We start from the raw sequence: 27,880 nt of genomic DNA on the forward strand, positions 1-27,880 counted from the left end.
AATGTGTCTCTGTTTAACTCCCCATCTAGTTCTGTTGCATTGTACAACTTTACCAGATATGGACCCAAAGTGGGGAATAGTAGCTGGTAATATTGCGTTGTTAGACCATCTGGTCCTGGTGCCTTCCCTGGCTTCATTGTTTTTATTGCCTGCTGTACCTCCTCTATAGTTATTCCTGCTTCTAAAGAATCCCGTTCTTCCTCTGACAGTTTGGGTAATTGTGACTGATTTAAATATTTTTCAATTTCTCGTTGTGTAGGTGGGTCTCCTTTTTAAGTCATATAAAGTGGCATAATATTTCTTGAATACTTCCGTTATTTGGTTTGGTAAGGTTTTCTTAATCCCTCCTGCTGTTACAATATGGGGTATATATGATCTCAACTTCTGCTCCTGGACAGACCTAGCAAGTAATTTTTCGCATTTATTTCCTGCCTCGTAATTCAACCTACGACATCTCTGTATGTCTGCCTTAGCCTTGTATTGTAGCAAGTCTGTGATCTGCTTTCTAGTAATCATTAGCTCTGCCAATATTTTACTTGATAATGATTGTTTGTTTTGTTTCCAGTAGTCTAAGGCCCCATTCACACTGGGGCGATCCAACTTCCCAGGGCGACCTCCGAGGTCGCGGTGCGAGCAGCGCGCCGCAACCTCGGAGCGGCCGGCACAGACTTCATAACATTGAAGTCTATGACGGTCGCTCCGGGTTGCCCCAAAGAAGCTCCGGACCCTTTTTCTAAGTCGGAGCGACTTGTGTCGCTCCCATTAGAACAAGCCCGCAGCTTCCCTATGGAAGGCGACCTGTGAGGCGACCAGGTCGCCTCACAGGTCGCCCCAGTGTGAACGGGGACTGAGTCTGTCCAGCAGCTGTGTCATTTGTTCATTTCTTTCCCTTTTAATACCTGCTCCGTGCTTAATAAGAATCCCTCTCATTACCGTCTTGTGAGCCTCCCAGAGGATCCCAGTTCGGCAATCAGCTTGATCGTTGGTCTCAAAGAAAGCTTTCAACTCTTGAGTTACTTCTCTCAAAATTTTTTCCCTTTGTAACAAACTCTCGTTCAGCCTCCAGCACTGCCTTTTCTGCAGGGCATTCGTTGTCAGGCTGTATACTATTGTTATAGGTGCATGGTCTGACCAAGTGATATTATCAATATCGGATTTTTTTACTGCCTGTAGCTGAGCGTGAGGTATCGCAAAGTAATCAATTCTGGAATAGTTCCTATGTGGGATCGAATAGAACGTATATTCCTTTTCGGAGGGGTGTTGTAGCCGCCATACATCAGCTGAGATTTGTAAAGTGCCTTTAGTATTCGTCTACTCGTTCTGATAGGGAGTGCCGAGGTCCCGGAGGAGGTGTCTGACGCTGGAATCAGTGGGGCATTAAAGTCCCCTCCCAAGGGGCGTGGCGACCGCCAACTGAGATGGCCGCTTGATCCAGGAGCTCCAGCCAGCGCTCAGCCTTATCTCTATCTACGGCCCGACACAGCTATCCTACGGCCCTGGGACTGACATATCCTTGCAGGGGAACATCCTGAACTCACCGCCAGCATGGTCAGGAAAAACAAAGGCATCCCCCCAGTTCGCAAACTGTCCGAGTTTTTCGGACCGTTCCAGCCGGGTCTCCGCCAACATGGCGGCGGAGACACTCCATCGGCAGGCCGGCCGCATCCTCTACCGCCCGAGTCGCGGGCGCGTGACGTCACGACGATGCCGCCGGAGGCGCGATCACAGAGCACAATCCCGATGCGGCTGGCAAGATCTGCGGACTCCTCTCCCTCCACACCAACTGCACAAAGTCCGGCGAAGTCTCGCCCGAGGAGGGACTCCCTAACGGCTCAGACATCCACATCCATGGAGGTGAGCACAGCATCCACTGCCCCTTACACGCCTTGGGCCTACTCTCCACCCCCTGACCCCTTTGCAAACCTATGCACTACAGGGCAGCCGGTGTCAGACACTACCCTAAAGGACATGCTTTCCATGCTACACTCATCCATGCAGGCCAACATCCAAGCCTCCATCGCCTATTGCCAAAGAGAATTGCATGGCTTAGGAGACAGGGTGCACCACGTGGAGGGGAGGATGGAGGAATTTACTGAGTCCTATAACTCTCTAGTAGACGCTCACACTTCCCATCAGGAAGACATACATCGCATGCAAGCGAAGATAGCAGATCTTGAAGATAGATCGAGGCGTAACAACCTCAAAATACGGGGGATTCCTGAAACAATTCAACCCAACCAATTGCCCACCTATGTACGGGACCTGTTTCAGAAAGTGGTGCCTGAACTCACCAATGCAGACCTCACTATAGACCGCATCCACAGAATCCCCAAACCTTCATTCCTGCCGCAAGACATCCCTCGGGATGTCCTCATGAGGATCCACTTTTTCCAAGCTAAGGAGAAGATATTGGAATCATTCAGGAGGAAAGATCGCCTCCCTGATATCGCTTCGACCCTCCAGGTCCTGCCTGACTATTCTCAGTATACTCTCCAATTACGCAGGAATCTGAATTCCATAACCAAGGCCCTGAGGAACAATAAGATCATATATAAATGGAAATACCCTGCTAAGTTGTGCGTGACCCACATGGGCTCCACTTCCCAGATCACATCTATGGAACAGGGTCTCCGTCTCCTCGAGCAGTGGCACATCCTCCCTGACAACACAGGCCAGCGTCCTGGACCCCCTGCTCCTCCGCTTCCACTTCCACGTATACAGCCTGAATGGCACACAGTACCCAGACCCTCTAGATCCAGGTCCTCTCACCGCTCAAAATGATGCTGAAGTCTATTTCCAAGGCTGGGCGCACTGGCCCTCCCGATCCCTGTAGCACCTGATATCGTGCTAGCAACCCCACCGACCGCGCAGCAACAGCTGCCCTTATGGTCCGCCAGGACCATGTCCTTTTTTACTTGTATTGTTTTTTCTTGTTTTCTACAATTTTTTCTCAGAACAGGACTCAGCTACGGTTGTAGCAACATCCATGGACAGTTGTCTCCCTCATCGCTATTGTGTTCCGGTCCTCCATCCAGTCTCCTTATGTGCCACTCACCGAACTCCGCAAGTGCTCCACGTGCCTCGACTTCGATATCCGACTCCAGATGGCTTCTGTGCCCTCCCTCCAGGTACCCCTTTGTACTATCCTACACTAGGTTCCATGCGGACTGTTTTTTCTTACTTTTTCTTATATGCCCTCAACTACGAGCCCACTACGGTCTTCCAGAACATTCACAAACTCCAACATGGCTTTGCAGTTGTTGTCATTGAATGTTAAGGGGTTAAACCACCCCGCAAAAAGATTTTCGATGTGGAAGGAAGCGAAGGCACACAAGGCTGACATCCTGGCTATTCAGGAAACCCACTTTAAGCTCGGCTCAATACCTCGATGTTCCCACCCGAACTACCCCCATGTTTTTTTGGCGAACTCCCATGAAAAGAAGCGGGGTACCCTGTTGGCAGTGAGTGACTCTGTGACTTTCACCTACTCTCGGGTGGTGGAGGACACAGACGGGAGATTCATTATCCTGAACTGTACTATTGATGATTGTGATTATACTATCGTAAATGTGTATGCTCCCAATCGCCACCAGCTCAAATTCTTGAGGAAACTATTTGCAAAGGTTCGTAGACTCACGGTAGGCAAACTGATCATATGTGGAGATTTTAATTCTGTAGCAGACCCTGCCATGGACTCGACTTCCAGTGGTAAAACCATGTCTACTTCCTTGGCGGCTCTCCTACATGCGGAAAATCTACACGATATATGGAGATACCTACACGCGGAGGAGAGGGACTATACCTTCTTCTCGGCGAGCCATCTCACTTACTCCAGGATCGACATGTTTCTGGTAGACTCGACGATCCTGCCCTTGGTACTGAACACATCTATATCCCCCATCACGTGGTCAGACCACGCCGCCATACATATGTCCATATCCACAACGGCTCCCCAGCCATCTACGTTCATATGGAGGTGTAATAATTCAACCCTGTCAGACCCCGACTCTCTCAAACACATCCAAACTCAGCTTAGGGAATTCTTCACAAACAATGCCACCCCTGACATAGACCCCTTTACACTCTGGAATACCCACAAGGCTTACGCGAGAGGGATTCTCATTCAATTAGCCTCTAGAATGAAAAAGAAGTATCAGAAAACGCTTCGGGACACCCTAGAAAATATTAAAACCCTGGAAGAGACCAATAAAAAACACCCCTCTCAAATAGTGTCATCCAAGCTCACAGCTCTCAGAGCAGAACTCCGCAGGCTTTTGCTTGTAAACCATGACAAGATGCTGGCGAAACTCCGCCTCCAGTATTACTCTAACCATAATAAGGCAGGCAAGTTTCTGGCCTCCAGGCTTAAAGCCAGGAGAGTCAAGTCTAAAATAGCGTTTGTGACCCACCCTCATACAGGCTAAAAGCACACGCACCCTCAACAAATTGCAGACGCTTTCGCCGACTATTATAGCTCCCTGTACAACCTACGCACGGACTCGACCACACACAACCCGTCGACGTCGGAAATCCTCGCCTTCCTGAGTCGTATGAACCTTCCCTCTCTCACGCCTGATAATCTGTCCTCCCTGAATGCCCCCTTTACGCCAAAAGAACTTTCCCAGACTATTCTAGGTACTCCTCTAAATAAATCACCAGGCCCTGACGGGTTAACGAATGAATATTACAGATCACTACACGACATACTCTCGCCCCACATGCTGTCCGCATTTTCCTCGGCCATTACCACGGGCACCTTCCCAGGGGAGATGCTCCAGGCGAACATCATAACCCTTCCTAAACCGGGTAAACCCCCTACCGCCCCAGCGAACTTTAGGCCCATATCCCTCCTAAATAATGATGTCAAACTATACGCTAAACTTCTCGCCAACCGCCTAGCAAAACTTTTACCGAAGCTGCTGGGAGGGGATCAACTGGGATTAGTCCGGGGAAGACAAGCCCCGGATGCGACTAGAAGGGTGATAAATTTGATGAATCATGCCGAAATCTCCAGAACGCCTTCTCTGCTTCTATCCATAGACGCAGAGAAGGCGTTCGACCGTATCCATTGGGAGTACATGGAGTTGGTTTTACGCAAATTTGGATTCTCTGGTCCGATTCTGTCGGCCATAGTGGCATTGTACTCCTCTCCATCTGCTAAAGTATTGTCCGCTGGCATGCTTTCTGTACCCTTTAACATCACCAATGGTACGCGACAAGGCTGCCCTCTGTCGCCCCTCATTTTTAACCTTTTAATAGAGCCACTGGCGGAACTGCTACGCTCCTCCCCCATGGTATCCGGCTTTAAATTTGGATCCACCAAGCACGTCATCACTTTGTTTGCTGACGATGTCATTTTGAGTCTAACGAACCCCGTGGTGTCCCTTCCAGCGGCTCATAATATTCTTCAGGATTTCAGTAGGGTGTCCTTCTATAAAGTAAACTTTGGAAAATCTGAAATATTAGGTATGAATGTGCCCGAAAACACCCGCAAGCATCTCCAAACACAGCTCCCATACGCCTGGACGTCTGATTCTCTAAAATATTTAGGGATCCAACTGGCATTCCCCACATCTAAACTGTTGCACTCTAACATGAAAGCCCTACTATCCACCCTTTCAGCCGATACCACTGGTATCAAGTCGACCGAAATCTCCTAGGCGGGACGAATAGCAGCATTCAAAATGCTCTGTCTTCCAAAAATCCTGTACATGTTCCGCACTCTCCCAATACATATCACCGGTGCGTACCTTACCTCCATGTCCAAAATACTTCGCACGTTCGTATGGCAACGAAAGAGAGCCAGGTGCTCTCATGCACATATGATTCGTCACAAAAAAGCAGGGGGAATGGGGCTACCAGACATAACGGATTACTATCACGCGACGAGACTGACCCCCCTCCAGCACTGGTTCTCTGACTCGCGAAACCTTCCCTGGCTACCGATAGAAGCGGCAATGACACGATCGTCGGATCTGAGCTTACTGCTACTAGCCGATGCTTGGAAGCCCCTAGATGTGCGGTCATTACCAATCACGTCTCAAGCGACGCTGCGATCCTGGCGTGTCCTCATAGCACGGATATCCGAGCATCAGACTGATACGTTGATCCCTATGCCTCTGACAGTATTCAATGTTCTGCTTACGTTCGCGAAAACCACTATGCTCACGGCCGCTGGAATTCGGTCGGTTTCTCAACTTTACCACCAGGACTCACTCAAGCCCTTCCCTGTCCTCCACACGGAATTCAAACTCCCCCACAAAGCCATGTTCACCTATAATGCTATAGCTAGTTTCTTACGCAAAAACCCCCTGCCCAAGATACAGTTGCCCACAGCACTATGGCAATTCCTCACGAACGTAGAGGCCCCAATAAAAGGCATCTCCCTCATCTACAACCTCTTGGGGCGAAAAAACGTGTTCCACAAAACTCCACACATGATCAAGTGGGAGAATGAGCTTCAGACACCCTATTCCGATTTCCAATGGAAAACGGCGATCCACACCTCCTTCACGGCCTCCAGATGCGTAAACCACTGGGAACAAATGCAGAAACTTATAACCAGATGGTACCTCACACCGTATCGCTTGTCTAAATTCTTCAATTCCCAAAGCTCGCTTTGTTGGCGCAACTGTGACCAAACAGGCACCATATCCCATATTTTTTGGAAGTGTAAAAGCATAACCAGCTTTTGGAATAGGGTGTTTGAGCTGATTTCGACCACCACGGGCATACTTACCAAACCCAATATGGACATGGCATTACTAAACTTGGGAATACATAATATACCCTTAGATATGAGAACAGTATGCTTCCACATCCTGGTAGCGGCCAGGACACTTATAGCCAAACACTGGAGGCAGGCCACATCCCCATCCCACCTAGAAGTTATCAGGATGGTTAATCTTCAATACACTATGGAGAGGGCATACGCCTACTCGATTCAAGGTGGATCCAAATTCCACTCTACCTGGCACATATGGACCACTAGCAAATATTTCACCCCCACCCCATGATAAGGGATGGGGCATATGGAACACGAACACAACCACCACTAGAGACTCAACTTGAATGATTACAGTATGTTACCGTTTACTTTTGAGTTGATAAAATTTCTTCCTTTGTGATGACTGGGTTCTGAACCTTTAAATGTGTTTTGTTGAAACATTAAGATTGCGACTATGTAAGCACTCTGGATTCTTGTTGTACTGTTTTGAAAACTAATAAAAAATTATTGAAAGTAAAGTCCCCTCCCAAAATCAGCTGGCCCTCTGAGAAGCTCACAAGGCTGGCCAGTGTTCTCGATATAAACACATCTTGCCTGTTATTAGGGGCATAGAGTGTTGCTACTGTTACCTGTACTTCCCCTATCAATCCTTTCACAAATGGGAATCTTCCCTCTGGATCTTGTCTACTATCCTGTAGAGTCCACGGGACATCTTTTGCTATCAGTATCGAGACCCCTCTCAATTTTGCTTGCATGTTTGTAGAATGATATGTAAATGGAAAAAAAACTATTTTTAAGGTAAGGTATTTTATCTGTCCTAAAATGCGTCTCTTGTATTAATGCTATACTGACTTTATGCTGTTTCAATTCATTTAATAGTATCCGTCTTTTTTCTGGGACATTTAGTCCTTTAACATTATAAGAGGTAATTTTTAAATCCTCCATCTCCGATCGCTCTTATACCAACACAATGGGAGGGTTTTTTTTTTTTTTTTTTCCCTCTTCTACTGATCGGCGAGAGGAAGAATCCGGTCCACAAGGTTCCGACTCCTCCCCTAATCGATTCGGATAGAAATCCTATCCTTTTCTCACACCGCACTACTATGTGCGCCTTGTGTGGATTTCTTAAAAAAGGGGCTTACCCCGGCATGACTCTCCGCCACTCTCCAACACCTCCCTTCCTTTCTTCTTTATTTTACAAAAAGATTTAAACAGTTCAATACTTCAATAGCGGATTCGTCCCCCCCTCCTCCTTTTAAGGAGGGCTGAGGCAAGGGAGGAGAAGAGGGCAAGGAACAAGGGGGGAGGAAGAAGGGGGGGGGAAGAAAAAAATAAAGAGAAAAAATTACAATTGTCCCACCTCCCCTTCCTCTCTTCCTCTCTTCGCCCCAACTCCCATCCACTCACAAACCCTACTACTATGATCATTGGCACATCAAATAGGTAATCACCTCATACTTTATCTTTTATATTTCTAATGCAATCGTGTCTTAACACAAATTTTAGATTATCACGATCTTTCCCCCAGACGAATAAAAAAAAAAAAAAAAATCCCCACTCGTGTATTTAGATGTACAAAAAAAAAAAAAAAAACTCTGACTCGTTCGTGAATGTGTGTAGTAAGGGGGGGGGGGGGAAATATCCTCCTAATAATTTTATCAAAGTAATTACCCAGTAATCAGTGAAGTAGTGTATGAAAAAAAAAGGGGGAGAAACAAAAATGTGGAGCATACTAAAAATTACAAGAGTCCCAGTCCTTTCATAGTTCTTCAAAAGTTGTTTATCTCCGTCTTGGCTCTTCTTCTCCCATTACATCTATCCCTTTCTCCTGTTGTTGGGGCTACTCAAACGGTCCTTCTCTAGGTATACGACTCAGCCAGTTGCTGATCTGTATGGGTTCTGTCTCTATGAACTGAAAAAATGCCATTCGGTCTTGGTATGTCCTCAATTTGAAATATCTGCCATTTCTACGAAACGTTATGGAGAAGGGGAAGCCTCATCTGTATGTACACCCCGCTCTTCTGGCCAATTCCAGTAATGGTCTTAGGAGCGCCCTTCTCCTCAATGTTCCTCTAGAGATGTCTGTATATATTTTTACTGGTTCCCCTTCCACTGCTATGTCTTGGGCTTCCCAGGCTGTTCTCAAGATCATTTCTTTATGCGTAAAATTATGTATTCTACAGATCACATCCCTAGGTCTCCTTGCTTCTAGGGCCAAGAGTTCTATGGATCCTCTCTATTTCCAGGTTTTCTGGATATCTGTCCTTCAAAACCTGTTTAAAGAGCTCCTTCGCCACCTCCGCTAATTTTTCATTGCTGATGGTTTCAACCAATCCGCGTAATCGAAGGTTACTACGACGACTCCTATTTTCTATATCCTCCAACTGTAGTTGCATTGCATCCTCTGATTCTTTCTGTATATCACATTTTAACTCTAGGGCTGATAATCTTTCTTTTATCGAGCTAATTGAGACCTCCTCTTTTTCTAAGCGAGTTGTAATGTTCTGTATATCTTTTTTTACTTGAATCTCTTGCTGGTGTTTCTCCTCTATTCTGCTAATCATCAATTCTATGTCCGCTTTTGTCGGCAGCGCTTGTAACAGACTTATCAGTTCTGAGTTTTGTGTAACAGTCTGTGTAAGTGTACAGGGTATTGGAGTCTCTCTTTGGCTACTCATTGAGCTATTAGTCTCCCCTGTAATCGAGAGGGAGGTCTCTAGTGAGTTTGGTATGTCGCTAGCCTCTGGGCTTGTGGGTGCCATTTTTGTACTTTTGGAGGATTTCTGGTTATTGGAGAAAAAAAACGCTCAATTTCCCCCTCCATTTTACTTATCTGTGTTTTTCCTGCACTCTTTCTTCCTCTGCGCCTTTTAGTAAGTGTCATCCTCCTCTTTTATCCTCTAAATGATCAGGCCCCTTACCTTCCGGGTTATATTTTAAAGAGTTGGACTCCCTTATCCTCAGATGTTGGAGGTTCAATCTATTTTCCTTTCAATTAGCCCGATTTCTATCAATGTTCTTCACCTATTCCCTCTCGTCCTTCAATGTATTTGTTCTAATTTATACCCGGAATGCCTATTCTTTTGTATCAATCCTACACTTGCATAGGTATTGAAAATAGGGTTCTGCCCTTCTGACATCCAGACTTTTTGTATCCTGGCAGCTCAGCTCTTTTCCTAGGGCCCAGTTTTCTCCTATTAGATTCATGTTGTGGTTTTCACCCACCTCCGCACCCTTTCTTCAGGCTGTGTGGGTTTCGGTGCTTTCAATCATCCTAGATAAAAAAAAAAAGAACTAAGTGTCACTTTGGAGGGGGGGAGGGGAGCAAGTTTCTCAAGCTCTCCACGCTGCAGTGAGTAGGGGCTATAAGCTCTTCTCAGGTCACAGCCCTCTCTACTCAGCCATCACAATGTCAGTCCGTGTATGTCTGTTCCCCCCCCTCCCGATGCAGTCACCTGGAACCTCAGGTTGCTCACCTCCACTCCTGCAGCCACCTTCGCTCGGATGTTTGCCTCACTCTGGGGAGAACTGGCGCCGGTGGTAGGGGGACTATCCCAGCTTCCCCCGCCGAAGGTGCCGCTCCCAGCCGTTTTGCAGCACCTGCCCCCCCGCTTCTCCGTCCGTGTCACTCTTTCCCGGTGTTCAGTGCGGCTTTCTCCGCCGCCCGTAGCCTCCTCCACTCAGTACCGGGCTCCCTCGCTGGCCGTGGACTCAGCCAGTGGAAGAGGAGATGGGCCCGCCCCCCGGAGCGCGATCATCCTGCTCCGGCCGATGCCCCGCGGCAAACGCTCAGCCGCCTCCACTCTTCGGGCTTCCCCGACTAGGACGCGAGCGACTTCAGCTCACGTTAGCTGCGCTCTCCCGTGGTGTCCGGGTCTCTCGCTTCCCTCCTCGGCCTCCTGTATGCCTCTAGCTGGTGGAGGTGTGGGTCGTGGTGGAGCTCGTCACCTAACGATCCTCACATGACCGCTTCCGGTGCATGCCCCAAACTGTCCCCCTGCTTGTGTTTTTCACCTCACCTTCCAGGACGGCCAACGCATGAGATGATAGGCTCCTCCCTACAGGAAACACAATCCAGATACAATTTGTTAAAAGGCCCCACCCTTCCCCTTTGTCCCTCAGTTTAGATTGTGTTTCTTCCTACAGCGAAACGTTTGTGTTTTTTTTTTTTTTTCTCTGACCTGAAGACTTGGAAGTCTGATGGTCCCCCTGTGAGCCAGGTTCAGGAATGCCGGTGAGAGCTGCACTCTACCTGCTGCCTCCTCAGGCTTCTCACAGGTCGCCCCCCATTTGCACAGGCCGTCGGTCACCTGGGTGTCCCTCTAGGCCTGTCTCCGGCTATCCAGCAAAGTCTCCTCCAGAAAGCGGCAAAAACTCAAAGCCCGCCGGGACGTGCGCCTCAGGCTGCGCTGTGAGACCGGAACCTCCGGCCGAGCGTCAGCACGCGGAGCATGCATAGTGCCGCACTGAACAAGAAAGGCAAGATGGAGGAGACGCCGGACCTGCTTGGAAGTGGGAAAGCAGACTCCCAGGCCCCTGAAGCCCGGACAGCTGCAAAAGCAATGAAGCCTGCCGTAAACCCACCTTGTGGAAAAAGACCAAGGTCGGTTCAGGTGACTTCAAAGCCTGCCACAACCCACCTCATGGGTTAGGCAGGCTTTGATGCCAGCATTAGGCTTAGTCCTTGGTAAGTTCCCATGTGTTCCCTCAGCGGGAACCTAAAACTTACTATGAGCAGGAAGAGTGATCTTGTGATAATTTCCTCTTCTCTTGCGGAATCCCCAGATGGAGTATTAACTGGCTGGTAAGAGGCCTCAGTGTCCGTTCTCACTACCGTGGCACGACTTCGGGGGCGACCTGTGAAGTCGCATGCACCGTGACTAAGGCGCGACTTGCACGGACTTAACATAATTGAAGTCAATGCAAGTCACTCCGATATTGCCCCGAAGTAGTACATGAACGATTTTCTAAGTCTGAGCGACTTGAGTCGCTCCTATTAGAACGGTTCCCGTAGCACAGAATGGACTGTGACATTTCAGGCTGACAAGTCGACTGACAAGTCACGGTAGTGTGAACCGGGACTCAGGCTTAATGTAAGATTCCTCCTTCCATGTGTTCAGGAGGATAGTAAAGCAAGCCCTGCGGCTGTGGTAAAAAGGGGGAAAGACAACAGTGGTGTATATACCTCCTCTTACCTGGGGAGCTTTGTAGCAGTATCCCTGATTGCAGCCAGGTGGTTTTCTTGGCTTGTATAGTACTCCCTCCTTTAATGAGGGTATTACTATTTTTTGTTTTATCCCTGGGAACAAATAACCCAAAAGCCACACTTTTTTACACCGGAGAAACAACCCGAAAAACCTCAGCTAAGACCCTTGCCACAGCTTCCTCTTAAATCAGGAGATGCTCTGATCTTTTCAACATTAAGTTGCCAGTATTTTCCACTAGAAACCCTATTGCAGATAAGGGTAATTCTAGTGAAGGAGTGACACCTGTTAGACACAGAATCTTTTACAGGCTACTCCTGCCACTGAGCAAGATAGACATTCCTAAGGGGTTAAACAATTGGAATGTAAGGTGGTTTTCAAGAAAGGAGTACCCTTGGGGAACCTTTTTAACCTTTTTTCTTTTATGGAGTTGCTGGTTCTGTTTTACATGCAATGAGTATCAACTTAAACAGCCATAGCATTGGTGTGTTAGGCTACATTTACACTGGTACAACGCCAAAGTTGTGCGACTTTGCAGTGCAACTTTGATTTGCCTTTTTAGTGCAATTTTGATCTGATATTGCAGTCTCTGACTAGAGGGCGTGTCAGGGTAGTGCAGGCACCTTTTCAGAGTCACTGCAGCTTTAAGTCGCAGAGGACCAGGGAAGGTTGCATGACAAATCACACCAGTAGAAACAAAACCTAAGGGTTAAGTGGGACCCCTGGTGGTTTGGGCTACTACCCACCCCGTGATGAACTAGATGCATTGTCTGCAACTCTAGTTGATGATTTTTTTTTTTTTTGGGGGGGGGGGGGGGTACAAAAATCTCTGTACAACAGCTACATATATATATTGACCTTTATTTAATGGTTGCTTGTCCAGTCTTTCAGGGGTCTGATTGCCTCCAAGCAAAGATTGTGTCCAGCCCTTCCTAAAAAAAAAGGCTGAGGTAATTGATCTCCAGACCTGTGCTCGTTAAGATCTTAGATGCTGGGAAACTTGGATTCCCACCTGGGTGGTAAGGTAACAGCTCACTAATGTTAGGTATACACCCACCTTGGGGCTCTTTCACACAGGTGGACCGTTCAGATCCACCTGTCCGTTTTTTTTTTTGGCGGATCTGAATGGTCCCCCCATGCATCCCTATGGGGCATCAGATGTCAGCGGAGACATGTCCGCTGACATCCGATCCGTCAAATCTGGACGGATAGAAACCTTATTTTTCCATCTGTCCAGTGGATCGGATGAGAACGGACCGACGGTCCGTTCCCATCCGATTTCCCCCATAGAGATACATGGGGAACTGACAGCTGTGTCTCCGCACACAGCGCGAAGACACAGCTGTCATCCTCCTGCTCAGCGGGGGATCAACGGATCAATCCCTTGCTGAGAAAAACGGACTCCGTCCGACGGACGGAGTGTGTGGAAGGGGCCTTAGACCTCCATTATTTAGAACTACCCGGGTTCTCCTCTGGAGGAGGAAGGTTTAATATCTAGAGTCCAAACTATGCTTATTATAGCTTGTCCTCTGCTGGCTATTTTTTAGTTGAAATCACCATGACTCTGACTTTATACCTGGGTTGGCGGCAACTTACAAATACACAATGCGGTAGCTTATTGGTGTCTTTGGAGTGTTTTTGTCGGCTATCAAAAATATGCAACATTAGTTGTCTGTCTTTTTCTATTTATTTTGGCTATATGGTTATTTTTCTTACTAAAAATACTCCACATGGAAAGTTGGGGGTGTCTGCCTAATTACACCCTTTTCTTCTGTATATTAGAAATGCACTTCATTGTTGGTAGCAACATTTCTGTTGGTTACTTGGCGGTAACCTGACTGCCAAGTCAGAAATGCGCAGAGGCCCCCAGAGTCAGTTCTGTTATAACTACACTGGTGCTAATCAAAGGAGCAACTTTAAAGTGATTGTTAGTAACATCTCTGTTACACGGCTGTACCAGGTTACTATTTGGAAATACGCAACCTTAAGGTTTGCTAGTGGCATTTCCAGTATCATTTCTGTCAGGCCTACTATTTTTTTCAAGTTACACAAACTTTATTGGCAACATTTCAGTTGCATGGCTATACCATGTGACCATTCAGAAATGCACAGCATTAATAGCTAAGTGACTTCCCTGTTAGGGCTACCCAGTTACTTATCAAATAGCACAAAATTGTAAATTTTGTAACTTTTGTTGTTACATGCCTATACAATGTTACCATGCAAAATGCACACCATCAAAGAGATGACTAGTCAAGGTGTACCCTGTTGCTAATCAGATATATGCATATATCTATTGGCACTATATGGCTATACCTGGTGGCCAATTGTAAACGCACAACATTGACATGGCTAGTGTCTTCTGTACCTTGTTGACTATCAGAAATGCACGACATAGAAGTCTAGTGGTTTTCTGACATATAACTATACCTTGTTGCTCATCAGAAATGAGAAAACTTGAAAGTTTGTATCTTTTCTGTTATGTTTGTTACATGAAGGTACCTTGTCAATTATTGTCAATACACAGCATGGAGTTCGTGTCCCTTCTGTCTTTTTATATGGGCTTTGTTGCTGATCGTGTTACACTTTAGAAATACACAGCAGGAATGCTCTTGTGTCTTTCTGTTTCTGTCTTTACATTTGGCTGCTCATCTATATACGCAATATGGGAAGGACGCTTGGGTCTTCCTATTTTTATTATAACTGTGTTTATTGCACTTTTAAAAAATACACAACTAGAAAGTTGTTGTCTTGTCGGGTCTAGTTTATCTAGCGGCTCTTCAGAAATACACATGTCTGTCTACATCTATTTTTCTGGGGCTGAGCCTTCTATAGGTGTGATATTAATTATACATATACCACTTTGTTACAAACCTTGTATCCCCAGGGAAATGGAAGGGCCAGAAGCTCTGGCTGCAGAAGCGTCAGATGCCAGAAGACAGTCCTTTTTGTTCGGTCGTACCAGAGGCCTTCCTCTGCTTAAAAACCTGGTAAGGTCATAGGACTAGAAGAGGGTGATAAAATATCCTCCTCTTGCCTTTAAGAACTTTGTGCATAGGAGTATGGTAGTCTAAAGAGGCGGTATCAGAACCTGTCTGACCTGTATACCTTACACAATAGGTTACATTTCGGGATGTATCCCTCTTGGGTACCCAATGGTATTGAAGTGGCTTAGCTCCTTTCCCCTTAATTGCGGACAGATCCAGGTCTGTGGAGTCGGTAGATAAATGTTCCGACTCAGTTTTTTGTATTTCCGACTCTCCGACTCCTCTGTATTAATTTTTCGACACTGACTTGGGTGGGTGGCATTGCAGTAACTATTCTGGCCACATCACTAACGATCTCTGGATAAACAAGGATGGCTCTGTCAACTAACAAGATTTCATTTTTCAGCAAAAGATTCTTTTCATCATTGAAGATGCAATGCCCTCAGCTATTAACCTTCTTAGCGGTATTCCCGAGCGTGGCTCAGGGTTAAATTTCAGAGCCAAAAGCGGTAACCCCGAGCCGCACTCGGGGTACCGCCAGAAGCATCGCTGGATCCTGAAAGCGGGGTTACTTAACTTGTCACCAGGATCCAGTGATGTAGCCCGGCAGTGTGCGTCGGCGGATCTTCCTCCCGATCCTCTCCGTGCCCCGGCTCCCGTCTCCTGCGACGTGACGTTCGCAGGGGGGTGGAACCGGCAGCAAATTCAAATGTAAAACACACCAAACACACTGATACAATGCAAAAAAAAAAAAAAAACCACATTAGTTTGCCCCCTGGTTCCCTTCCCTGCAGTTTTACTGTACTTTTTGTGTGTGTGTGTTACATAGTAGGTGAGGTTGAATAAAGACAATAGTCCATCCAGTTCAACCTGTGTAGGTGTGTGTGGCCGTAATCGTCTCTCATACCCCTGAATGTTCTGATGCTTGAGATGTACATCTAAGAGTCTTTTGAAAGCCACCATACTTCCCGCAGAAACCACCTCTTGTAGAGAATTTCACAATCTTGTAGCTCTAACAGTAAAGACCCCCCCCCACCCCGTTGCCTGAGGTTAAAACGCTTCTCCTCTAATCACAATGTATGCCCTTGAGTCCTCATGCACTCCCTACAACTGAATACCTTTTTTTTCTATGCCGAGATCACCATTGAGATATTTATAAATTGCTATCATGTCCCCTCTCAGGCATCTTATCCAGGAAGAATAAATCAAGCGATTGCAGATGCTCTTCATAATTAAGGTCCCCCCCATACCCTAATTAGTTTAGTTGCCCTTCTCTGGATCCTCTCCAGCTCCAACACATCCCTCCTGAGGACTGGCGACCAGAACTGGACAGAATACTCCAGATGTGGTCTGACTAGAGTTTTATAAAGTGGAAGGATTATAGTCTTATCTCTGGAATACATCCCTTTCTTTATGCATGCTAATATTCTGCTGGCTTTGGCAGCTGCCGCTTGACATTGCATGCTATTGCCTAGTCTATCATCTACCAAGACTCCCAGATCTTTCTCCATTTTTGATTCCCCCCCCCCCCCCCCCTTAACGTGTATTGTGCTTTTATGTTTTAGTCCCCAAGTGTAAAACCTTACCTTCTCCACATTAAACCTCATTTGCCATGTCGTAGCCCACTCCGTTATTTTGTCCAGGTCATTCTGCTTCATGCTGTGCAGTTATTGCCCTGCCCAATTTTGTTTCATCTGCAAAAACTGATATAGAACTACTGATCCCATCCTCAATGCTGTTTATGAATAAATTGAACAAGGTTGGTCCCAGGACTGAGCCTTGGGGGACCCCACTTACCACCTCAGACCAGATGGCGGCCGACTGCTGTCTATTAATGACAGGTATACCATGCCATGCTTTTTCCTGTATAGTGCCGTAGTGATAGGCAAGAAGATTATGTCGCTTCATGGTGTCCTCTCTTCTTGTTTTTTCATGTGTTGTCACAGGTACACCACCGGCACAGGAAGCCCCTGCCAGACCCCTATCCTCAACTAAAAAATGTGGGGAATGCCGGGTTAGGTTATCATAGTCTTATACAAAGCCCTTATGCCAGACTTGCATTAATAAATTGGCAGGGCAGGACCTCATGAAAGATTTGCTTAAATCTATGAGGGAGGAAATGGTAGCTACAGTACAGTCCTTTAAGGCTACATCAGCTTTACCTCTAGTCCCAGCAATGGAAGGAGCGTTATCTGTCACCGCACACACACAAAATCTGTTCCTTTGTCATTTCAAAATCTTCTACAACACCACTAACTTCTGAAGGTACTGTGATGTGCCTGAGTGTCCTTTAATCCGAGGGTCTGTGTTTTGTTGTTTTCATCCACAAATCTAACATTAATGGCAAAATAATTGACTCTGTGACGTGTGCATGCATCCATTTTAAGGAAGACAAAACGTCCTTTCAGAACTTTCTGTAGTTCTTCCTTTTTATATTTCGCCTTCTCAATTATAGGTTTCCTTATATGAAGTCATTAATTATAACTTTTTGTGAATTGGGACATTTTGAACTTGCTTTTTCTCCTTTCATCCTTCCAGGACGGCCTACATTTCGGAGATTGTGGCTCCGCCTCACAGGAAACACAACTAATTTGCAGCTGTTTAAAAGGGTCCCACCCATCCTTGGCTCCAGTTCAGTTGTGTTTCCAACCTCATATCGGAACGTTTGTTTTTTTACTAACCTGAGGCAAATAGCTGGCCAAGACGGTCCCCCTGGAAGGCAGCTTCGGTCGGCCTAATAGCAGGTTCTTCCCTAGCTGTATCCTTGGAAAAGGAGCTTTCAGGTCGCCAACATACCAGGTAGTGCGGTTTACCTTGTGTGAAGGTCCCTCATACCTGAAGTCCTGCTGGTCTCTGCAGGAAGTCTCCTCCATTCACTTCGCTGGCAGTAAGGATTTTGAATTTCCCGCCGAGCGGTGAGCCCCAAGCCTCGCTATGGAGACAGGAAGTTCCGGCGGAAGGGGCAGAGCGGCTGACTCCCGGAAGAAACCCAGCGTGGAGGAGACGCCGGATCGGAGCGAACTCGGTACTACCATGGCTGACTCTCCGACTCCGAGAGGGCGGAAGCCCCAGAAAGAGACACAAGCAGCCGCAGTCCTCACAGGGGAGAAAGCGGCAACGCAGGTGGCGACAGGATCGGGTAAGTGATACCGATGGCGGCCGACTGCTGTCTATTAATGACAGGTATACCATGCCATGCTTTTTCCTGTATAGTGCCGTAGTGATAGGCAAGAAGATTATGTCGCTTCATGGTGTCCTCTCTTCTTGTTTTTTCATGTGTTGTCACAGGTACACCACCGGCACAGGAAGCCCCTGCCAGACCCCTATCCTCAACTAAAAAATGTGGGGAATGCCGGGTTAGGTTATCATAGTCTTATACAAAGCCCTTATGCCAGACTTGCATTAATAAATTGGCAGGGCAGGACCTCATGAAAGATTTGCTTAAATCTATGAGGGAGGAAATGGTAGCTACAGTACAGTCCTTTAAGGCTACATCAGCTTTACCTCTAGTCCCAGCAATGGAAGGAGCAGATAATGCGTCCTCCCAAGACGCTGGGGGGTCTATGGGACCCCCATCCCTCTGGGATGACTCTCTATCCATTCCCTCAACTCAGGTTAGGGAACAGGAGGATCCAGAAGAAGGTTCTAGTTATTTAAGAGACCCTTCAAGTTCAGATGAGGACTCTGAAAATAACAGTGAAGGGGAAAAAGTTAAAAATCTTTTTTCCTTGGAATATATGCAGGGTCTTCTTCTTAAAGTGGTATATGACACTGAAGAGATCCCTATTCCAGCAAAGAATTCTTCTTGCAAAGACAAAGTGTACAAGGGCTTGGGGAAAGCCCAGTACAGAACCATTCCCATTCACCAGTCATTAAAAGACATAATACACCGGGAATGGAAGGTACCTACACATGCCTTTTCCAGACCAAAAAACTGGAAAAGGTTTCCCTTTGAGCCTCAGGAATTGGAGGTATTTACAAAAAAACCTAAACTTGATGCTCCCTGGCACAGTTATCAAAAGGAACAGATTTATCCTTTGAAAATGCTGGGCATATTACAGATCCCATGGATCGCAGGATTGAATCCGTATTAAGTAAAGCCTGGGATTCAAATGCATACAATACAACTCTAAAGGCACATTCCACAAGGGGCATGGCAACTTCCTGGGCCGAAAAAGCCGGAGCATCCTGGGAACAGATCCGCCATGCTGCCACTTGGTCCAGTCAAGATACCTTCCTAAAACACCATCGTGTGGAAGTACTGTCGCAACAAGACCTTGCCTTTGGCAGAAAGGTCTTACAGGCAGTGGTCCCGCCCTAAGGTAGGCCATATGGATTCCTTTATTATCCTCCCAAATGTAGGCCGTCCTGGAAGGATGAAAGGAGAAAACTTACCGTTAGTTCACCGGTAACGGCTTTTCTCTTCAATCCTTCCAGGACGGCCGGCCTGCCTACTTCCCGCCCTATGTTGTGGTGAGTTATTAAAGAATATGTATAATATAAATGTATATGTATTTATATGTAGCTGTTTGATTGACTATATTCCTTAAAGTGCGGTTGGAAACTACTTTCCTATTACTGGAGCTAAGGATGGGTGGGACCCTTTTAAACAGCTGCAAATTAGTTGTGTTTCCTGTGAGGCGGAGCCACAATCTCCCAAATGTAGGCCGTCCTGGAAGGATTGAAGAGAAAAACCGTTACCGGTGAACTAACGGTAAGTTTTTTTTTTTTTTTTTTTTTTTTTTTAATTCCAATCTAAATTTGGTATGAGTAGGAGTTGGTGCATTGTTTGCCGACTCCAGGTACCCAGAATTTCCTCCGACTTCACAGCCCTGGACAGATCTATAAGGAGTGGTTTAGGGTGCCAGGCATCAGGTAGGATACCTGATCTCTACAATATGGTCAAAACAGTCTGGGACCTTGCTCCTTTCGGCCTAATTATTATTATTATTCAGGATTTTTATAGCGCCAGCAGTTTATGCAGCGCTTTACAATGTTAGAGGGAGACAATACAGTTACAATACAATAAAATACAAGAGGATTAAGAGGGCCCTGCTCGGAAAAGCTTACAATCTAATAGGGTGGGGCAGGTGGTACAAGAGGTTGTAACAGTAGGGAATGAGCTGATGGAAGATTAGTTGAAGGCGTGATAGGCTTCCCTGAAGAGATGAGTTTTCAGGGATCGCCTGAAAGCAGCTAGAATAGGAGATAGCCATACAGGTTGAGGTAGAGTGTTCCAGAGGATGGGAGAGGCCCTGGAGAAATTCTAGAGACGAGCATGAGGAGGAGACAAGGGAGCTTGAGAGTAGGAGCTCTTGAGAGGAGCAGAGAGGGCGGTTTGGGTGATATTTTGAGACAAGATTGGTGATGAAGCTCAGGGCAGAGTTGTGAATGGCTTTGTATGTTATGGTTAGTATTTTTAATTTAATTTGCTGGGCAATCGGGAGCCAGTGTAGGGATTGGCAGAGAGGGGAGGCAGACACTGAGTGGTTGGGAAGGTGGATAAGCCTGGCAGCAGCATTCATGATGGACTGAAGAGGGGATAGCCTATGAAGTGGTAGGCCTAAGAGAAGGGAGTTGCACTAGTCAAGGCGAGAAATAACAAGGGAGTGAATGAGTAGCTTGGTGGTTTCAGTTGTTAAAAGGGGCAAATTTTTGAGATGTTGCGGAGGTGAAGTCTACAAGTTTTTGACAATGATTGGATTTGTTGCTGAAAGGACGGGTCAGAGTCTAGGATTACACCTAGTACCCTGGCATGAGGGGAGGGATTGATGGTTGCAGAACTAGTTTTGATGGAAAAGTCATGGAGGGGGGCACGGGCGGGGTGGAAAATTACCAGCTCAGTTTTTAGAGAGATTTAGTTTGAAGAAGTGGTGTGACATCCATGTTGATATGTTAGTAAGTAAGTTAGCAATGCGAGAGGAGACTGAGAGTGAGGTGAGGAGTAGACAGATTTGAGTGTCATCGGTGTAGAGATGGTATTGGAAACCGTGGGCGGTCAAGTGACCGAGGGAGGCGGTGTAGATAGAGGTGGGGTCCAAGAACAGAGCCTTGGGGAACCCCCACAGAAAGGGGCAATGGGGAGGAGCAGGTAGAGTTGTGGGTAACACTGAAGGAGCGCTGCAAAAGGTTGGAGGAGAACCAAGATAAAGCAGAATCTTGGAGGACAAGGGAACAGAGTTTATTAAGAAGGAGCGGGTGGTCAACAGTGTCAAAGGCCGCAGAGAGGTCAAGTAGTAGGAGTATGGAGTAGTGGCCATTGGTTTTGGCAGTTAGTAGATCATTGGTGAGTTTTAGTAAGGCAGTTTCTGTGGAGTGCTGTGAGCGAAAGCCAGACTGTAAGGGAAGGTTATTTTCACTGAGGTAGGAGCTGAAACGGTTGTAGACTAAGCGTTCCAGAAGTTTAGACAGGAATGGGAGCAGTGAGATGTGTCTTAAGTTGTTCAGGTTGGTGGGGTCCAGTGAGGGCTTTTTAAGTATGGGAGTGATCTGCGCATGTTTTAGAGGGGAGGGGAAGGTGCCACTAGAGAGGGAGAGATTAAAGATGCGAGTAAGGGAGCATAGGATAGAATAAGAGGATGTCTGTAGTAGTTGTGAGGGAACAGGATCCAGGGAACAGGTGGTTAGGCGGGCATCTGAGAAAATGTTTTTAACCTCTTCAGTAGTAGCCAGTTCAAAGGAGTGTTGACTGTACTGTTAGGCAAGGTATGTTGAGTGGGGAAGATGTGCGCACAGTGACGGCGTCCTCACGTATTGCATCAACCTTATCTTTGAAGTGATTGGCAATCTCTTGGGCAGTGATTGAGTTAGTGAGTAGAGGGAGTGGGGGACGAAGCAGAGAGTTAGAAGTTGAGAAGAGCCGACGGGGACTGGATGACAGGGTAGTAATAAGGGAGACAAAGTAGGCTTGTTTGGCAGCATGGAGGCATGAGGCATGAATTGTATGTTTGGTGGGAAGATTTATATAGGGTGAAGTCCTGCAGGCATTTTGGTTTTGCGCCACCGTTGTTCAAGAGCACGGCAGTGTCTCTTGAGATTTCTACTCTTGTCATTTTGCCAGGGATGCAATGGTCGGGACTTGATTCTGCATGTAGTTAGAGGAGCAAGTGATGATGAGAGTGAGCTGTTGTAAACAGATGTGGCCAGGTCAGGACAGGGGAGAGATTATGTCATGTAGGTCAGTGGTCCTCAACCCTGGTCCTCAGGGCCCACTAACAGGCCAGGTTTGCAAGATAACTGAAATACATTCCAGGTGATATAATTTGCTGCTCAGTGATTGCAGTACTCTAGTCTGCATCTACCCAAGGTAATACATAAAATCTGGCCTGTTAGTGGGCCCTGAGGACCGGAGTTGAGGACCACTGATGTAGGTGGTCCGTAGCAGAATAGAGGAGAGAGGGGTTAAAGTGACGAAGGTTCCTACAGGCAATTGTTTGCTGCTTTGGGGGGATGGGTGATTTGAGGCAAGGATACAGTGAAACTGATGAGGTTGTGATCAGAGAGAGGAAAGGGGGTGTTGGTGAGGTTTTCGGCAGAGCAGAGATGGGAGAATATATGGTCAAGGGTATTACCATTGGAGTGGGTGGAAGTGTGTGTCCATTGGGTTAGGTCAAAAGAGGAGGTTAAGTTGAGTTGTAGCTGGGCTGTTAACATTGACAGGGATGTTGAAGTCACCAAGAATGATGGTGGGTATTTCAGAGGAGAGCAAGTAGGGTAGCCAGGCAGCAAAGTCATCAAAAAGCGTGATGCTGGTCCAGGAGGCCGATAAATTGCTACAATCCTTAGAGAAATGGGAGAAAACAGATGAATACAGTGCATCTCAAAAGAGTGACAGAGAGGGAGGGTTTGGAAGGACTTTGTAGGTGCTTTGCGGGGATAAAAGGAATCCAGCGCCACCTCCTTTCTGTCCGTTGGGTCTGGAGGAGTGAGTCCAGTGGAGGCCACCATAGGAGAGGGCAGCAGGAGAAGCAGAGTCAAAATTTAGAAGCCAGGTTTCAGTTATGGCGAGGATGTTAAAGCTATGAGAGATAAAAAGGGCACAGATGTGAGCTTGTTACAGATGGAGCGAGCATTCCAAAGGGCACATGAGATTGAGGGGCTGTTTTTAGGAAGCAGGGGGACAGAAATTAAACTGAGTATATTGCGGCTGTTGTCAGAGGAGGAGGAGTGTCGGATATGTGGTTTGCAGAAAGAAAATGGAGGGCCAGGATTTGGGGAAATGTCCCCTGAGGCTAGAAGGAGGGTGAGAAAGGCAAGATGGGATTGGGATGTGTATGAGCGCACATGTCTAATTGCCCTGGTGTTTAGGTTAGCATGTGGGCTCAGCAACTGAAGGAGGTGATGGGTACAGTGGTAGGGAGAGGGTAGGAGTGAGGGTGCTTTGTGTATGCTGTGGGGTGGAGAAGAGGGGTAGTGTAAAGGATATTTTGAAGATAGAAGACACCGATGTGAGAAAAAAGAGTAGAAGGAGCATGTTTATGGATAGAAAGTGGGAATCTGACTTCAAATAGATTAAATGTCGAGTGCTGATTTACTTGCAGTCTTTCCAAAGAGTTCTTGTTATATCTTCATGCAGCTTTAGTTATCCTGCTGTAGTTAAACTGCGGTGGTGAAACTGTGCTACACTCAAGAATGAGACCTGGTGTCTGCGCCTTGCCCCTGTCTGCGCCTCCCCATAGACTGCTTTAAATTTATAGGGAGATTGAGTAGGCAAGCATTTGTCAATTTTGATCAATATAGGATCTGATTTGAGACACATGAATATGAGAGGAGAGATGGACAAATCCAGACACAGGCAAGGGTCATAAAAGGTAATTGCGGACAAATCTATAAGGAGTTGGTTTATGGTGCCAGAAATCGGGTAGAATACCTGATCTCTACAGTAGGATCAAGATATTCTTTTACCTAGCTCCTGCCTGCAATTTTACCTAGCTCCGGTCTGCTTAATTGCAGACAGATCTAGAAGGAGTGGTTTATGGTTCAGACAACAGGTAGGATACCTGATCGCTAAGATATGGTTAAAAGCATTCTTTTAACAAATTCCTTTTTGCCCCGCATTTGTGGGCAGGTGTTTTGTCGGGTATATAGAACTTTTTTCACAACTAACATGTCAACATTCAGTTGTGACTGAAGTCATAGGTTTCCTTGGGTATATACCAGTCCAGCCCTTTTGAACCTATATAAGAGGTTCCTTTTTAATTTTTGGTCCTCCAAAACTAGCTTTCCTGTTAACTTGTCACTTCAGCCAGAAGAGTAGGGGATTTACAAGATCTTTCTAGGAAAAGGCCTTTTATGTTATCTTCCCAGATAGGATTATTTGCAGGCCAGATCCTTATATCTGCCCAAGGTAACATCTTCCTTTAACAGGAAGCAAGACATAATTTTACCATCCCTGGGTGGTAACCCTAAGAATCTAAAGGAAATTACATTTCACTAATTAGATGTGAGGAGCCGCCTCCTCACTTAGTTACAGAGGACCAGGGAATTTAGGAGATCTAATCATCCGATGATCCTCTACTCTGGACCAATAGGACTGCGGCCTTAAAACCTTCAGTCTCTAGGTGGATTAGATAAGCCATTAACATGTCTTATGAATTTTCAGGTGTTCCTCCACCAGCAAAGCTAAAAGCACACTCAACAAGAAGCCCTGGCAACATCCTGGGTGAAAAATCTGGAGCATCTTGGGAACAGATCCCCAATACATCCACCTGGTCCAGCCATAGCACGTTCCTGAAACATTACAGTATAGAAGTGCTGTCTCAACAAGAACAAGACTTAAGCCAAAAGGTCTTACAGGCAGTAGTCCCACCCTAAAGTAGGCCTGGGGTTTATCTATTATCCTCTCATGCGTTGGCCGTCCTGGAAGGTGAGGTGAGAAAACCTACCATTAGTAGAAGGGTAGGTCTCTTTATCCCTACATGACAAGATGTACCAAACCCTTAAAGAAACTCAGTCTAGGGTTTTTCCGGTAAATAGTACTTTGTTGGACTCCATTAAAAAGGAGTGGGTGGAACCTGAAAAGAAGCTATTTTTTCCAAAAATCTTAAAAAAAGGTTCCCCCTTTGACGAGGCTCCTTCTTTCATCTGGTACAAGGTTCCAAAACTGGATGCGGCCTTCTCACAATGCACCAGCTCTACATACCTGGCCTTTGAGGACATGGGTGTCCTTAAAGAGCCCATGGACAAGAGAATAGAGATTCTCCTTAAAAGGTCATGGGAGGCCGTTATGGCTAACCTAAGGCCTCTAAGATGCCAACCACTAAACAGTGGGGGAGAGGGAAACAAAAGAGGGGTACCGTGTATATACTCGAGTATAAGCCGACCCAAATATAAGCACAGACCCCTAATTTTACCACAAAAACAGTGGGAAATCTTATTGGCTCGAGTATAAGCTTAGGATGGGAAATGCAGCAGCTACTGGACCACCACGAGACACAAAACAGGGGCTGCGGGCATGGTACAGGAGATGGCGCAGGTCATAGTATAGGCATTGCACAGGTCATGGTACAGGAGATGGTATAGGCATAGTACAGGTGATGGTTTAGGCATGGCACAGTATGTACAGGCATGGCACTGGAGATGCAGTGCTGTGGGCATGGTACAGGAGAATGTCCTGTACCATGCCCGCAGCACTGCATGAGGAAATGCAGGGGCTGTGGAGTCGTCTCGCTTACCTGTCGGTGAGGTGCCTTCGATTTAAAAATTGTGCCACCCGGCGCCAATACTTCACCGCAAATGTGCCGCTGATGCGCGGGAAAGCCCAAACACGTTCGGCTATTCCCGGGCATGCGGCACATGCACAGTGACATGTCGGCGCCGAGCGGTGCCATTTTTAAAAAGATGAAAAAACATGCTGAAAAACTCGGCTTATACTCGAGTATATCCGGTATTTTCTTTTTCTCTCCTAAAAAAAAAAAAAAAAAAACCCCTAAACCTCAGTGACGGGGTCCCAATGGGGGGGAAGGTTGAGTCAATTCCTCCCACAGTACGAAAAGGTGACCCAAAACGGGTTCATACAGAGGATCGTCAGGGAGGGCTATCAGATTCAGTTCTGGGGCACTCCGCCCGCAAGAACGTTCCTGACCTCCCCTCCCAGGGATCCCCAAAAGGCGTCGGCACTACTGTCGCAAATCGGCGACCTTATGGACCAGAGGGTTCTCGTTCCAGTGCCCCAAGAGGAAACAAACTTGGGTTTCTACTCGCACGTCTTTGTAGTGAAAAAACCATTGGAAGTTTCGGCTTTTCCTGAACTTAAAGCCCTGAACAGATGGGTGACCTACAAGAGATTCCGGATGGAAACCATCTTTACGGTGAAGGCGATGCTCCCCCCAAATCGCTTTATGGCTTCCCTGGATCTAAGGGACGCCTATCTGCATATCCCGATTCACAAGGAATCTCAAAGTCTCTTGAGAACAGTGATAAGGTGGGGGAGTGCAGTTCGCCATCTGCAATTCCGCGCACTACCGTTCGGCTGACCTCTTCTGCCAGGATTTTTACCGAAGGTCTGTGTTCCAGCCATCCTTGAATTTCTGCAGGAAGGGGCAGACAAGGGACTGGCCATTGGCACCTTAAAGGTGAAAGTGGCGGCATTATCTGTGTTTCTGGAGAAATCCATGGCTTTAGAACCTTTTTAGTGATGAGGTTCTTCAAGGTGTTATCCAGAATGAGCCCAGTTCCATTTAGGGTTCTTCCTAAATGGGACTTATCAATAGTACTACAGGGTTGGATAAAACTTTTGCAGGATGTAGACCTGTCTTTAAAGTATATTACCCTTAAGACAGCCTTTCTGGTGGCAATTTTGACAGCCAGGCACATCAGTGAGTTACAGGCGCTTTCAGTCAAGGAACCTGGTCTCCAAATTTTTGAAGACAGGTTGGTGGTACATACAGATCCAGGATTCCTACCTAAAGTGGCTTCCAGGTTCTACAGGGCCCAGGAAATTGTGTTACCTTCCTTCTGTTTGTCCCCTACCAATCCAAAAGAAGCAGAATTTCATCTTCTAGATGTCAGGGCCTCTGTGTTACGCTACGCTATCTAGAGTTTTCTAAGAGCTTTAGGAAATCCAATGCACTATTTGTAGTGCATTCAGGGAAAAATAAGGGGCAGCAAGCTTCAAAGAACACTATTGCCAGGTGGATTAAACAGGCGATAGTGGAGGCCTATAAAAGTTTAGACAAAGAGTGCCCTTTCTCTCTGTTGGCTCCCTCCACACGGGTGTTATCTGCCACTTGGGCGGAGCGAGCAGGGGTGACACCAGAACAAATTTGCAGAGCAGCCACCTGGTCTAGCTTCTCGAACTTTATCAAGCACTACAGACTGCACCTTTTCTCTGGGCAGGACCAAGCATTTGGAAGGAAGGTCCTTCAGGTGGTAGTCCCACCCTAATCTGGTAAATTCTCGTTGATCTCTCCTGTGCTGTCCAGGACAGGCTGGAGAAAAACCAGAGTTAGACTTACCGCTAACTGTTTCTAGGAGGAGTCTAGGAGGAGTCCAGGACAGCAGGGATTCCCTCCCTATATGCTGTTAAAACTCTCTCTTGTTTCAGAAGCCATGTCCGGGGAGTTCTCTGATAAAGACTGGGGAAGACGGTGGGTGTCTGCCCCTTAATTCACCTGATCTTTTGTGTTTCCCGTCTCCGGAGGTGGAGCCTATATCTCCTGTGCTGTCCTGGACGACTACTAGAAACAGAGTTACCGGTAAGTCTAATGCCTCGTACACATGCATCGATAGTTGGCCATGAATTTTCGGCCAACGTCCGATCAACTGATTTTCGGCTTGTTAGTATGATGCTTTCGACAACCGACTTCCGACTTTTCGGCCGAAAAAAAAATCTGGTGTGCAGGCTATAAAATTTTTGTTGGCCGTCAACAGAACGGCTGATTTTCCGTCAGTCAGTACAGATTTTGGCAGACAAAAATCTGAGGAGCAAGACTGGGCATGCTCAGAGAAGAAAAAACACATGG

The 27,880-nt window shown here is 46.7% G+C and overlaps 1 protein-coding gene across 2 annotated transcripts in view; it reads left to right on the top strand.

The window, feature by feature from the left end:
- The window catches only part of STRIP1 (striatin interacting protein 1), a 652,163-nt gene that overhangs the window by 30,533 nt on the left and 593,750 nt on the right, over positions 1–27,880 (top strand). The window lies entirely within an intron of this gene.

The sequence above is a fragment of the Pelophylax lessonae genome, assembly GCF_965119305.1.
Source record: "Pelophylax lessonae genome assembly, chromosome: 2".
Lineage (NCBI taxonomy): Eukaryota > Metazoa > Chordata > Amphibia > Anura > Ranidae > Pelophylax > Pelophylax lessonae.